Here is a 15,444-nt window from a genome sequence, read left to right on the forward strand (position 1 = left end):
TCAATAATTTCAAGTAGGGTAAATTCAAAGAGGTTGACACTAAGATACTTTATACTCACACTATCAAAAGACAAAAATGACGAGAGACTCTGTAAAGTAGTTAGAAGGGAATTATAACATAGAAGAGATTCTCAATAACATTAACAGAGAAACCATGGAGGCCAGAACACAGTAGGATGGCATATTCAAAGTGATGAAAGAAAAGAATAAAACTGTCAAGGAAGAATTGTATATCTAGTAAATTATCCTTCAGAAATAAAGCAGAAATTAAGGTTAGACATATAAAGCTGAGAAAGTTTGGTGCTAGTAGACCTGTCATACAAGAAATACTAAAGGGAGCATTTCAAGCTAAAATGAAAGGACATTAGTCAGTAATTTGAAGTCATATGAAGAAATAAAGAACCTTGGTAAAAGTCACTACATATGTATACAAAAATCAGTACTATTTTACCTATATGGGAACCCTGGTGGTGCAGCAGTTAAGAGCTCAGCTGGTAACAAAAAGATCAGCTGTTTGAATCCACCAGCTGCTCCTTTGAAACCCTATGGGGCAGTTCTGCTCTGTCCTATAGGTTGCTATGAGTCGGGATCGACTCAATGGCGTGAATTTGGTTTTGATTTTCCCTATATGACTTAAAAGATAAGTGCGTAAATCCATATTATAAATCTAGGTTATCGGACATGCGATGTATAAAGATGTAATTTGTAAAGATAACTATGTAAAGGGGGAGGAATGAAGGTGTAGAGGAGCAGAAATTTCCTATATTATTGAAGGTAATTTGGACTTACTTCAAACTTGATTTTTATAACTTTAAGGCGTTCATTGTAATCCCCAGGGAAAACACTAAAAAAAATAAGTGAAAACTATACAGAAAAGGAAATGAGAATGGAATGAAAACAATACAAAAAGAACAATTAAACATAAAGGAAAGTAGTAATGGAGGAAATAAGGGATAAAATTATATGAAATATAGAAAAAAATAGCAAAATGGAAGAAATAATATTTTCCTTATCAGTAATTACATTAAATGTAACTGGATTAAATGCTATATTGAAGGCATATATTGGCCAAATGAATAAAAAATAAAATATGATCCCTCTATATGTGGTCTGGAAACCCTGGTGGCTTAGTGGTTAAGTGCTACGGCTGCTAACCAAGAGGTCAGCAGTTCGAATCTGCCAGGCGCTCCTTGGAAACTCTATGGGGCAGTTCTACTCTGTTCTATAGGGTCACTATGAGTCGGAACTGACTCGAAGGCAGTGAATTTGGTTTTTTTTTTTCTATATGTGGTCTACAAGAAATTTACTGTAGATCTAAGGACACAAATAGATGGAAGGTGAAAAGTATGGAAGATATTGCATGCAAATAGTAATCAAAAGAAAGACAGGATGGCTATATAAATACAAGAAAAAGTAGATTTTAGGACAAAATAAAACCAAAAAAAAAAAAAAAAACCAAACCCATTGCCATTAAGTTGGTTCTGACTCATAGCGACCCTATAGGACAGAGTAGAACTGCCACATAGGGTTTCCGAGAAGCACCTGGCGGACTTGAACTGCTGACCTTTTGGTTAGCAGCTGTAGCTCTTAACCAGTATGCTACCAAGGTTTCCTAAGACAAAACCATCACAAGATATGATAGATTAAATTGTGGCCCCCAAAAATATGTGCTGTAAATTCTAACCCTTATACATGTGAAAGTAATCCCATCTGGGAACAGGTTTTTCTTTGTTATGTTAATGAGGCTACCTCAGTGTAGGGTGTGTCCTAGGCCAATCACATTTGAGATGTAAAGAGAGCAGATTAGGTGCAGAGACAAGGAAGCACAGACGGGGGAAGATAGATGCCATGTCACATAAAGATCACTAAGGAACTGAGGAATAGAAGCTGAAAAGATACAAGGAACTTATCCCAGAGCCAACAGAGAGAGAAAGCCTACCCTTTGAGTCAGTGCCCTGAATTTGGACTTCTAGACTCCAAAGCATGAGAACCACCATGCGTCTTTTCAGTTTGTCCTACGGTAGTGGCTGTGATGCTGGAAGCTATGCTACCAGTGTTTCAATTACCAGAAGGGTCATCCATAATGGGCAGTTTTTACTGGAGCTTCCAAACTAAGACAGACTAGGAAGAAGGACCTTGTGGACTAGTTCTGAAAAAAACCTGCCAGTGAAAACTTAAGAATAGCAGTGTAACATTGTCTGATATAGTGCAGGAAGATGAGCTCTTCAGATTGGAAGGCACTCAAAATAAGACTGGGGAAGAGCTGCCTCCTCAAAGTAGAGTTGACCTTAATGCTGTGGATGGACTAAAGCTTTCAGGACTTTCATTTGCTGATGTGGCACGACTCGAAATGAGAAGAAACAGCTACAAATATCCATTAATGGTCAGAATGTGGAAGGTATGAAATATGAATCTGAGAAAATTGGAAGTCGTCGAAAATGAAATTAAACACATGGAGATCAATATCCTAGGCAATGGTGAGCTGAAATGGACTGGTATTGGCCCTTTAAAACAGATAATCATATAGTCTACTATGCTGGAAATGACAAATTGAAGAGGAATGGCATCACATTCATTATCAAAAAGAACATTTCAAGATCTATTCTGAAATACAACACTGTTAGGATAATATCCATATGCCTACAAGGAAGAACAGTTATGTGACTATTACTCAACTTTACCACGAACCAATAATGCCAAAGATGAGGAAATTGAGAATTTTTACCAACTTCTGCCATCTGAAATTGGTCAGACATGCAATCAAGATGCACTGATAATTACTGGTGATTGGAATGTGAAAGTTGGAAACAAAGAAGAAGAAACAGTAGTTGGCCTTGGTGATAGAAACAACACTGAGATTGCATGATAGGATTTTGCAAGACCAATGACTTATTCATTGCAAATACCTTTTTTCAATAATATAAATGGTGACTATGCACGTGGACCTTGCCAGATGGAATACATAGGAATCAAATCAGCTACATCAACGGAAGGAGATGGTGGAAAAGCTCAATATCATCAATCAGAACACAGCCAGAGGCCTACTGCAGAACAGACCATCAATTACTTATATGCAAGTTCAAGTTGAAGCTGAAGAAAATTGAAACAAGTCCAAGAGAGCCAAAATATGACATTGAGTATATCTCACCTAAATTTGGAGACCATCTCAAGAATAGATTTGACGCATTGAACACTAATGACCAGACCAGATAAGTTGTGGAATGACATCAAGGACATCACACATGAAGAAAGTCACTAAAAAGATAGGAAAGAAAGAAGAGACCAAAATGTATGTCAGAAGAGACTCTGAAACTTGTTCTTGAACGTAGAGTAGCTAAAGAGAATGGAAGAAATGATATAAAAGAGCTGAACAGAAGATTTCAAAGTGGGACTCAAAGAGACAAAGTGAAATATTATAACAAAATATGCAAAATCCTGGAGTTAGAAAACCAAAGGGGAAGAACACACTCAGCGTTTCTCAAGCTGAAAGAACTGAAGAAAAAATTCAAGCCTCAGGTTGCAATGTTGAAGGTTTCTACAGGGAAAATATTGAATGACACAGAAAGCATCAAAAGAAGATGGAAAGAATACAGAGTCACTGCACCAAAAAGAATTGGCTGATGTTCAGCCAATTCAGGAGGTAGCATATGATCAGTAACTGGTGGTATTGAAGGAAGAAGACCAAGCTGCAATGACAGCATTGGTGGAAAACAAGGCTCTGGGAATTGATGGAAATTTTGTTGTTAATCTTTTGGATTTCTGTTTGTTGACTATGGATTCTTGCAGCCTGTTATATTTGTCATTATGCTCTTGTACCGATGGTACTGAAGGAAGAAGTTCAAGCTGCACTGAAGGCATTGGTGAACAACAAGTCTCCTGGAATTGAAGGAATATCAATTGAGATGTTTCCGCAAATGGATACAGTGCTGGAAGTGCTCATTCGTCTATGCCAAGAAATATGGAAGACAGTTGCCCGGCCAACTTACTGGAAGAGATCCATATTTCTGCCAACTCCCAAGAAAGGTGATCCAACCGAATGCGGAAATTATAGAATGATATCGTTAATATCACACACAGGTAAAATTTTGCTGAAGGTCATTCAAAAGCAGCTGCAGCTATATATCAACTGGGAACTGCCAAATTCCGGCCAGATTCAGAAGAGGACTTGGAATCAGGGATATCATTGCTGATGTCAGATGGATCCTGGATGAAAGCAGAGAATACCAGAAGGATGTTTACCTGTGTTTTATTGACTATGCAAAGGCATTTGACTGGGTGGATCATAACAAATTATGGATAACATTGGGAAGAACAGGAACTCCAGAACACTTAATTGTGCTCATGCAGAACCTATACATAGACCAAGAGGCAGTTGTTCGAACAGAACAAGAGGATACTGTGTGGTTTAAAGTCAGGAAAGGTGTGTGTCAGGATTGTATCCTTTCACCATACTTATTCAGTCTGTATGCTGAGCAAATAATCTGAAACCTTGGACTATATGAAGAAGAATGCAGCATCAGAACTGGAGGAAGACTCATTAACAGCCTGCGATATGCAGATGATACATCCTTTCTTGCTGAATGTGAAGAAGTCTTGAAGCACTTTCTGATGAAGATGAAAGACTACAGCCTTCAGTATGGATTGCTAAAGGGGGAAAAAAAACACCACTTCCGACTCATAGTGACTTTGTAGGACAGAGTAGAACTGCACCATAGGGATTCCAAGGCTATAAATCTTTATGGAAGCCGATTGCCACATCTTTCTCTCAAGGAGCGGCTGGTGGCTTCAAACTACCAATATTTTGGTTAGCAGTCAAGCCCTTTAACCGCTGCGCCAACAGAGCTCCTACTCAGTATGGATTACACCTCAACATAAAGAAAACAAAAACCTCACATCTGGACCAATAAGCAACATCATGATAAATAGGGAAAACATCGAGATTGTCAAGGATTTTGTTTTACTTAGATGGATCTACAATCAATGCTTATGGAAGCAGCAGTCAAGAAATCTAAATGACGTATTGCATTGGGCAAATCTGCTGCAAAAGACCTCTTTAAAGTGTTAAAAAGCAAAGATGTCATTTTGAAGAACACAGTTGCTGCAAGAATGGGGTCAAACATAGCAATGATTATGAGGCTGGCGCAGTTCTGGGCAGTGTTTCATTTTGTTATACATAGAGTCACTTTGACGGCATCTAACAATATTTGAATGTACAGTTCATTTTTAAGTACATCTTTCATACCATATTGTACTGTAAGTGGCAGGAAGATACCATGATGTTTAGAAATCTCCTCAGCCAAATATCCACATTTATCACAAGTTCTACCTACTACCAAACATTCAAACAGAATTCAGGAAATTTTTTTGCCTCTGCATAAATGAATTACCTTCCCTCCAGTGTCCAATCACATGTTCATCATTTCTTTTTCAATCCTCACCAGAAGCACATTTTCTGTCCACATTTCTAACATTCTCTGCATGATGGTAGAAGCTTTCATCACAGCTCTCAATTCTTCATAAGCCCTCATGATAATTGCCCTTAATATCCATAATTCCGTCAACATCCTCTTCAAGGCAAACTACAGCCTTATTCAGAAGCACATCAAAATTCTTCCAGCCTCTACCCATTATCCTATTGCAAAACTTCTTCTGTATTTTAAGTATTTTTTTGAGTAGCACCCCACTCTCTTGTGCCAAATTCTGCCTTAGTTTCTTAGTGCTGCTATAAATACGACAGGTGTATGGTTTTAAGGAACAGAAATTTATTTTCTCACACTTAGGAGGCTTGACGTACAAATTCAGGGCACTGGCTCTAAGGGTAGGCTTTCTTTCTCTGTCAGCTCTGGGATAACCCTCTCGTCTTTTTACAGCTTCTGTTCCTCAATTCGTTGGTAATCTTCATGTGGCATGGCATCTATTTCCCCCATCTGTGCTTCCTAGTCTCTATGCCTGATCTCTTTTTATATCTCAGAAGTGATTGGCTTAATGCATACCCTACACTGATATGGCCTTATAAAGATAACAAAGAATGTTCTATTCTTAAATGAGATTATATCCACATGTATAGGGATTAGGATTTACAACAAATATTTTGGGGGGACACAATTTAATCAATACCACCAGCAATTAGATAAAAAAAGATAATTTTTTTAAATTAGATAACTTAGATTAAAAAATTTTTTTTTTTTAGATTAAATAGACAAATTCCTAGAAATATACAAACTACTTAAACTGAATTGGTCAACGTTCAACCATTTCAGACAAATTCCTAGAAATATACAAACTACTTAAACTGAATTGGTCAGCGTTCAACCATTTCAGAAGGTAGCATATGATCAGGAACCAATGATACTGAAGGAAGAGGTCCAAGCTGCACTGAAGGCATTGGCAAAAATCAAGCCTCCAGGAGTTGACAGAATACCAATTGAGATGTTTCAACAAACAGATGCAGCACTGGAGGTTTTCACAGCTACCTGGCCAATTGACTGGAAGAGATCCATATTTGTGCCCATTCCAAAGAAATGTGATCCAACAGGATGTGGAAATTATCGAATACCATTAACATCACACACAAGTAAAATTTTTTTGAAGATCATTCAAAAGCAGTTGCAGCAGTACATTGACAGAGAATTTCCAGAAATTCAAGCTGAATTCAGAAGATGATATGGAATGAGGGATATCATTGCTGACGTCAGATGGATCCTAGCTGAAAGCAGAGAATGCCAGAGAGATGTTCACCTGTGTTTTATTGACCATGCAAAGGCATTGGATTGTGTGGATCATAACAAATTATGGATAACGTTGTGAAAAATGGGAATACCAGAACACTTAACTGTGCTCATGAGGAACCTGTACATAGACCAAGAGGCAGTTGTTTAAACAGAAGAAGGGGATACAGCATGGTTTAAAATCAGGAAAGGTGTGCATCAGGGTTGTATCCTTTCACCATCCTTATTCAATCTGTATGTTGAGAAAATAACCTGAGATGCTGGACTATATGAAGAAGAATGAGGTGTCAGGATTGGAGGAAGACTCATTAACAACCTATAATATGCAGATGACACAACCTTGCTTGGTGAAACTGAAAAGGACTTGAAGCACTTAGTGATGAATATCAAAGACCACAGCCTTCAGCATGGTTTGCACTTCAACATGAAGAAAACAAAATCCTCACAATTGGACCGATAAGCAACATCATGATAAACAGAGAAAAGTTTGAAGCTGTCAAGTATTTCATTTTACTTGTATCCGTTATCAACGGCCAAAGAAGCAACAGTCAAGAAATCAACAGATGCATTGCATTGGGCAAATCTACTGCAAAAAAGCTCTTTAAAGTATTAAAAAGCAAAGATATCACTTTATGGACTAAGGTGTGCCTGACCCAAGCTATGTGTTTTCAATCACCTCATATGCATATGAAAGCTGGACAACGAATAAGGAAGATCGAAGAAGAATTGATGCCTTTGAATTATGGTGTTGGTGAAGCATATTGAATATACCATGGACTGCCAGAAGAATGAACAAATGTGTCTTGGAAGAACTACAACCAGAATGCTCCTTAGAATCAAGGATGGCGAGACTTCATCTCACATACTTTGGACATGTTATCAGGAGGGACCAGTCCCTGGAGAAGGACATCATGCTTGGTAAAATAGAGGGTCAGCAAAAAAAAAAGGAAGACCCTCAAAAAGATGGATTGATGCAGTAGCTGTTGGGCTCAGGAATAACAACGATCATAAGGATGGCACAGGACCAGGCAGTATTTCGTTCTGTTGTACATAGGGTTGCTATGAGTTGGAACTTACTCGATGGCACCTAACAGCAACAACAACATATAAAAAGACAAAAAGAGGTAAATGGGTAGAGACCAACGTTTATTAGTGTTAACCAGAGGTGGGAAGGAGGTGCAAAGGAGGGGGGTTAATGATGATGGAAAAATTGCAGTGACTAAGGGTAGGGTTGCACAGCTGATTATTGTAAGTACTGTCAATAAGTTGTACACCTTAAAATGTTTAATTGGCAAAATTTGTGTGATACATTTACAACAAGGGCAAAATAAGTAAAGAGTAGCTCCTGAGGGTGCTTATGTACACTCAGAAACTCATGGGATTTGATTTCTTGGTTTTGAGGTTTAGGGTCATGGTTTCATGCGACTTCCCATTTAATTGGCCTAATATTTTTTTAGTGCTTCTGTTCTGTCTCCTAGTTCATTGCACAGTGCCTGCAATTTTAGAAGCTTGGAAGCGGCCAACCAAGGCACGATAATTGGTCTCTATTTGCCTGGAACAATAGAGGAAGAAGGAGAGTCAGGAATAGGAGGAAGATATGGAATGTGTGGCTAATTGCCTTCATGGGCAAGTGCCTCTTTTGTCATGCAATGAGAACTGGAGGGGGCCCAGCTACCATTAGTGAACATTTTGATCCAAGATCCCATGGAAGAATTCTGATCAAAGGGGGAAAAATGGAGAACAGAATTTTGAATTTTCATGAACTCCAGACTTTCTGTAGTCAAGGGGGCTGGATGAATCCCTGAGACTGTTGTCCTTAGTTAATAATTCAAACTTAAACCAAAAACATCTCCTGAAGTCTTCTTAAAACCAAACAGTAGTTTAGCTTAACTAGTAAAAAAATGTCTGCTTTGAGCATTATGCTCTTTTTTGAACTATCTATATGGTATTAAAGTGACAACAGCAACTCAAAAATTAGATAGGAAACTTAGGGGACAGTGAGTTTATGTTAATGGGGGAGAAACAATTCAGAAAAGGAGGATGGGAATGGTTGCAGGACTCAAAGCACTTTATCATTAAACAGAAGTGTTATATATGCGATCTGGCCTGAGCAGGCCCTGAAGGCACAAGTAAGTTGCATAAAGAAGTGGCCCAAATACCCATGGTCCTCACTCATGTTACATTACCATCTCTCAGCCTGCACCTGTGTCCTCATGGGGATTTCCTTAGGATCAGTTGACTAAGAGAAAATTCATGCCTGGTTTACAGATGGTTCTGTGCAATATGCAGGCACCACTGGAAAGTGGACAGCTGCAGCATTGCAGCCCCTTTCTGGGACTTCCCTGAAGTACAAAAATTCTCCCAATGTGCAGAACTTCAGGCAGTGCACCTGGCTGTTCATTTTGCTTGGAAGGAAAAATGGCTAGATGTGCGATGGTGTACTGATTCTTGGGCTGTGGCCAATGGTTTGTCGGGATGGTTAGGGACTTGGATGGAACATGATTGGAAAATTGAAAAGAAAGTATGTGAGAGAAGTATGTTGAGATAACTCTCTGGATGAGCCAAAGAAGTGAAGATATTTGTATCTCATGTGAATGCTCACCAAATGATGACATTGACAGAGGAGAATTTTTATAACCAAGTGGTAAGATGATGTGTTCTGTGGATACCAGTCAGAGTCTTTCCCCAGCAACTCCTGCCATTGCCCAATGGGCTTATGAACAAAGTGCCCATGGTGGCAGGGATGGAGGCAATGCATGGGTTCAGCAACATGGACTTCCACTCACCAAGGCCAACGTGGCTACAGCTATTGCTGAGTGCTCACTCTTCCAGCAACAGAGACCAATACTTACTCCCCAATATGGCACTATTCCTCAGTGAGATTAGCAGGAAACCTGGTAGCAGATTGATTACATTGGACTGCTTCCATCATAGAAAGGGCAGTGTTTTGTTCTTCCTGGGATAGACAGTCTAGTATGGATATATTTTCCCTGCATGCAATGCTTCTGCCAAAACTACTACCCATGGACTTACAGAATGCCTTATCCGCTGTCATGGTATCCCTCACAGCTTTGCCTGAGATCAAGGAACTCACTTCACAGCAAATGAAGTTCAGCAAATAGACCCATGCATACTGAATTCACTGGTCTTACCATGGCCTGCATCATCCTGAAGCAACTGGTTTGATCCAATGGTATTTTAAATAGTCAATTACGGCACCAGATAGGTGGAAATTCCTTGCAGGGCTGGGGTAATGTTCACCAGGAGGCCGTATAAGGTTTAAAGCAGCATCCAGTATATGGTGCTATTTCTTCTATAGCCAGGATCCACAGGTCCAGGAATCAAGGGGTAGGAAATGGATTGACACCATTCACTAAAATTCCTAGTGACCCACTTGCAAATTTTTTGCTTCCTGTCCCCACAACGCTAAGCTCTGTGGGTTTAGAGGTCTTAGTTCCAAAAGAAGGGATGCTCACACCAGGAGACAAAACACTGATTCCATTGAACTTGAGGTTAAAGATACCACTCTGTCACTTTGTGCTCCTCATGCCTCTGGATCAACAGGCAAAGAAGGGAGTTACCATATTGGCTGGTTTGATGATCTTGATTAGGAAGAAAAAATGGGATTGTTATTACATAATGGAGATAAAGTAGAGTAAGTCTGTAATATAGGAGATACATTCAGGCATCTCTTATTACTACATTTGTTGTTGTTAGGTGCCATCAAGTCAGTTCCGGCTCATAGCGACCTTATGTACAACAGAACTAAATGCTGCCCAGTGCTGTGCCATCCTCAAAATCTTTGTTATGCTTGAGCCCATTGTTGCAGCCACTGTGTCAATCCACCTCGTTGAGGATCTTCCCCTTTTTCTCTAACCTTCTACTTTACCAAGCGTAATGTCCTTCTCCGGGAACTGGTCCTTCCTGATAACATGTCCAAAGTACATGAGATGAAGTCTTGCCATCATTCTAAGGAGCATTCTAGCTGTACTCCTTCCAAGACAGATTTGTTCCTTCTTCTGGCGATCCATGGTGTATTCAATATTCTTCACCAGTACCATAATTCAAAGGCATTAATTCTTCTTCTGTCTTCCTTATTCATTGTCCAGCTTTCACATGCATATGAGTCAATTGAAAATACGATGTCTTGAGTCAATATGATATCTTAGTCCCCAAAGTGATCTCTTTGCTTTTTAACACCTTAAAGTATTTTGCAGCAGATTTTCCCGATGAAATATGTCATTTGATTTCTTGACTGCTGCTTTCTTGGGTGTTAATTGTGGATCCAAGTAAAATGAAATCCTTGACAACTTGGATCTTTTTTCCATTTATCATGATGTTGCTTATTGGTCCACTTGTGAGGATTTTTCTTTTATGTTGAAGTGCAATCCACAATGAAGGCTGTAGTCTTTGATCTTTGTTAGTAAGTGTTTCAAGTCCTCCTCACTTTCAGCAAGCAATGTTGTGTCATCTGCATATCGCAGGTTGTTAATGAGTCATCCTCCAAGCCTGATGCTGCATTGTTCTACATATAGTCCGGCTTCTGAGATTATTTACTCAGCATAAAGATTGGCTAACCATGCCCTGTGATTAAAGTCGGTGGAAAACTAGAAGAGCCCAATTCTGACAGGACTTAATGGCTCAGACCCTTCAGGAATAAAGATTTGGGTTATCCCACCAGGCCAAGAGCCACTACCATCTGAAGTGCTTTCTGAAGGCAAAGGCAATATGGAATGGGTAGTGGAAGAAGATAGTTCTAAAAACCAGCTATGACCACATGACCAGTTGCAGAAATGAGGACTGTAATTGTTATGAGTATTTTCTTCCTTTTTTTGTTGTGTGTGTGTAGCAAATATCTTTGTTTTCTTTTCTCCTTTACCCCATTACTTATAAAATATAAGATGTAAGACTAGCTAGTGTATTTTCATTTGTACGCATGCTAGTTTATCATGTTAGGCACAAGAATGCCTTTATAATTGTCTTTGTTTGGAGTTTGTGTATGGTTTAAGGAGATGTGTATAGGTGCCAAGTTGACAAAGGATGGACTCTGATAGTTAAATGTTATGTGTCAACTTGGCTAGGCTATGATTTTTAGTAATTTGGCAGACACTATGTAATCACCTTCTGTTTTTGTGATCTGATGTAGCAGTCAGTCAGTTGAAAAGGGTCTTTCTTTGGGGGTGTGACCTGCCTCCAGCATATAAATGGATGTTCTGGAAAAGCTTGCTGTCTCTCTCAACCCTGCACTCTTCTCATCACTTAACCTCTGGTTCTTGGATACAAGCCTGTAGAAGTCTTCAGACTGCCTCCTGACCTGCAGATTTTGGATTTGCCAGCCCCTGTAGCCCTGTGATCCAGCAGAGGCCCCGCCTGCTGCCTGACCTGCAGATTTTGGGTTTGTCAGCCCCTGCAACCACGTGAGCCAGCAAAGGTCTTCAGCCTGCTGCCTGACCTACAGATTTGGGACTTTACAGCCCCCAAAATTGCATTAGGCATTTCCTCACAATTGTATGAGCCATTCCCTTGAAATAAATTTCTCTATATTTATACAGAAAAACCGGTGAAAGCCAGAACCTGTGTAAGGAGGAAACCTGTCAGAGAAGAAAAACTCAAATATTTTCCACTAAAATGAGCCCTAGAAAAGTGGTAAGACTGTACCCTGTCAAAGGTGGTTAATTTGTGAGAACCAGAAAAATAAGGCAGTCCCATCGAGTTCTGGCTCTCGCAGGCTTCGTTGTATATATGCTTTGCTGGTTTTGCTCCTCCTGAGAACCCAGACTAAGACACCATATGATCGGAGGTGCCCATCATGAACTGGGTGTTGTTTGAGCCACAAAGTCATAAAATTGGACGTGCACAACCGCAGTCTATCATCAAATTGAAGTGGTATATACAAGATTTGGCTTGAGCAGGCCCTGAAGGCAGAAATAAGTTGTATGTGGAAGCGGCCCAAATGCTCATGGTCCCCACTTCTGTTAGATTACCTTCTCGCTCCCACCCTGTACCTGTGGCCAAGTTCCCTATGATAGTTCACTGAGGAGGAAAAAAGTCATGCCTGGTTTACAGATTGTTCTGTTTGTTATGCAGGCACCACTTCAAAGTGGACAGCCGTGTCACTGTGCCCCCTTTCTGGAACTTCCCTGAGGGATACTGAGGAAGCTAAATCCTCTCAGTGGGCAGAATTTTGAGTGTGTACCTGATTGTTCATTTTGATCAGAAAAAGAAACGGCCAGATATTCAATTGTATACCAATTCATGGGCTGTAGCTAGTGGTTTGGCTGGATGGTCAGGGACTTGTAAGGAACATAATTGGAAAATTGGTGACAAGGAGATATGGGGAAGAGGTATGTGGATAGACCTTTCTGAATGGGCCAAAGATGTGAAAATATCTGTGTCTCATGTCAATTCTCACCAAAGGGTGACCTCGGCAGACGAAGGTTTTAATATCCAAGTGGATAGGAGGATATGTTCTGTGATTACCATTCAGCTGCTTTCCCCAGCCACTCCTGTCAAGAACAAAGTGGCCATGGTGGCAGGGATGGAGGATGTGCACAAACTCAGCAACAGGGACTTCTACTCACCAAGACCAACTTGGCTACAGCCTCTGCAGAGTGTCCAGTCTGCCAGCAGCAGAGACCAACACTGAGTCCTTAGATCCTGGTGGCAGTTGGTTACATTGGACTGCTTCATGATAAAGGAGAAAAGATTCAAGTTGTCAAGGATTTCATTTTACTTGGATCTGTAATCAACGGCCATGGAAGCATCAGTCATGAAATCAAATGACGTATTGCATTGGGCAAATCTGCTGCAGAAGACTTCTTTAAAGTGTTAAAAAGCAAAGATGTAACTTTAAGGACTAAGGCATGCCAGGCCCAAACTATGATATTTTCAATTCCCTCATATGCATGCAAAAGCTGGGCAACGAATAAGGGAAACCGAAGAAGAATTTACACCTTTGAATTGTGGTATTGGCAAAGAATATTGAATATACCATGGACTGCCAAAAGGGTGAACAAATCTGTCTTGGAAGAAGTACAGTAGAATGTTTCTTAGAAGCAAGGATGACAAGACTTCATCTCACGTACTTTGGACATGGTATCAGGTAGGACCAGTCCCTGGAGAAGGACATCATGCTTGGTAAAGTAGAGGTCAGCAAAAAGAGGAAGACCCTCAATGGGATGCAGCAATGGGCTCAAGCATATCAACGATTGTGAGGATGGCTCAAGACTGGACAGTGTTTCATTCTGTTGTACATAGGGTAGCTATGAGATGGAACCCATTCAACAGAGTAGAACTGCCCCATTGGGTCTAAGGCTGAAATCTGTAAGGAAGCAGACTGCCACATCTTTCTCCCATGAAGCAGATGATGGATTTGAGCCACCCACCTTTTGATTAGCAGCTGAGCGCTTAATATTTATGTCACCAGGGCTCCTTATCCTATTACTTATCATAAAATACAAGATGTAAAAGAGGCTGTTGCATTTTGGGTTGTACACATGTTAGTTATATCACATTAGGCAGAAGTAAGACCTTGTAATTGTTTTTATTTGGTGATTATGTATGGTTGAAAGAGCTGTGTATGGGTGCCAAGTTGACAAGGGTAGACTGTGGTGGTTAATTTCATGTGTCAACTTGGCTAGGATATGATTCCCTGTGGTTTGGCAGAAGCTGGACTGGTTGCTTTTCTGTAATGTAATGCAATGCAATGCAATGAAGTGCAGTGCAGTGCAGTGGAATATAATGCAATGCAATATAAATACAGTGCAGTGCAACACAATGCAATGCAATGTAATCACTTTCCATAATGTAATGAGTCAGAAGGGGCATTTCCTTAGGGTGTGATCTGCCTCAATACTGTAAATAGATATTTTGGCAGAACTTGCTGTCTCTTGACTCTGCCCTCTTCCTGTCACCTGATCTAGGAATCTTAAGACACAAGCCTGCAGAAATCTCCAGCCTGCTGTCTGACCTGTGGATTTTGGACTTGCCAGCCCCCACAATTGCATGATCCAATCCTTTCAAGTAAATCTCTCTTTCTCTCTCTCTGCCTGTCTCTGTGTCTTTCTCTCTCTATATATATGTATACATCACTGGTTTCTCCAGAGAGCCCTGACTAAGATATCTACAACACATTAACAGAAAAAAAAAAATAGAAGGAAGGTGAAAAACCCCATGGTCATCTCAGTTAATGCAGAAAAATCATTTGACGAATTCCAACACCCTTTCCTGATAAAGACACTGTTTCAAATGAAGTCAGTTCCTTTGAGAAGAGCTTCAGAGCTTATTTTTTATGGACTGCCTTTCACTTAGGGCAAAATCTCTGAGCTACTACTCTCGATGCTTGAAGTGCAAATAGCCTCTGGTCTTCTAGTCTTGCCTGTCCCATCATGAACCTTTGCTTTATAAATTAGCTGGAGTGAGGTAGTTGGGGCCACAGTATTCAACGTCTGGAGTAGAGCCTCCTTCTTAGGGTAGGGGCTGGGTAGAACAGACCCCCTGATTTCTCAGTCATATATCCCAGAAATTTAGCTTCTTCAACTTGGAGTTGAAGGAGATAACAAATGCTGGTGACCTGCCTCTCTCAGTAAAATATAGTAAGCCTCCATTAGGATCTAAAGGTAGAGGGATCCCCATCTTCTTGTCCACACCAACCTTGCTTGGCATTTCTATCAAGCAGAGATTAGGGGAGAGAGAGAGGGAACAAGTTGTTGCTCAA

Source organism: Loxodonta africana, chromosome X (genome assembly GCF_030014295.1).
Source record: "Loxodonta africana isolate mLoxAfr1 chromosome X, mLoxAfr1.hap2, whole genome shotgun sequence".
NCBI lineage: Eukaryota > Metazoa > Chordata > Mammalia > Proboscidea > Elephantidae > Loxodonta > Loxodonta africana.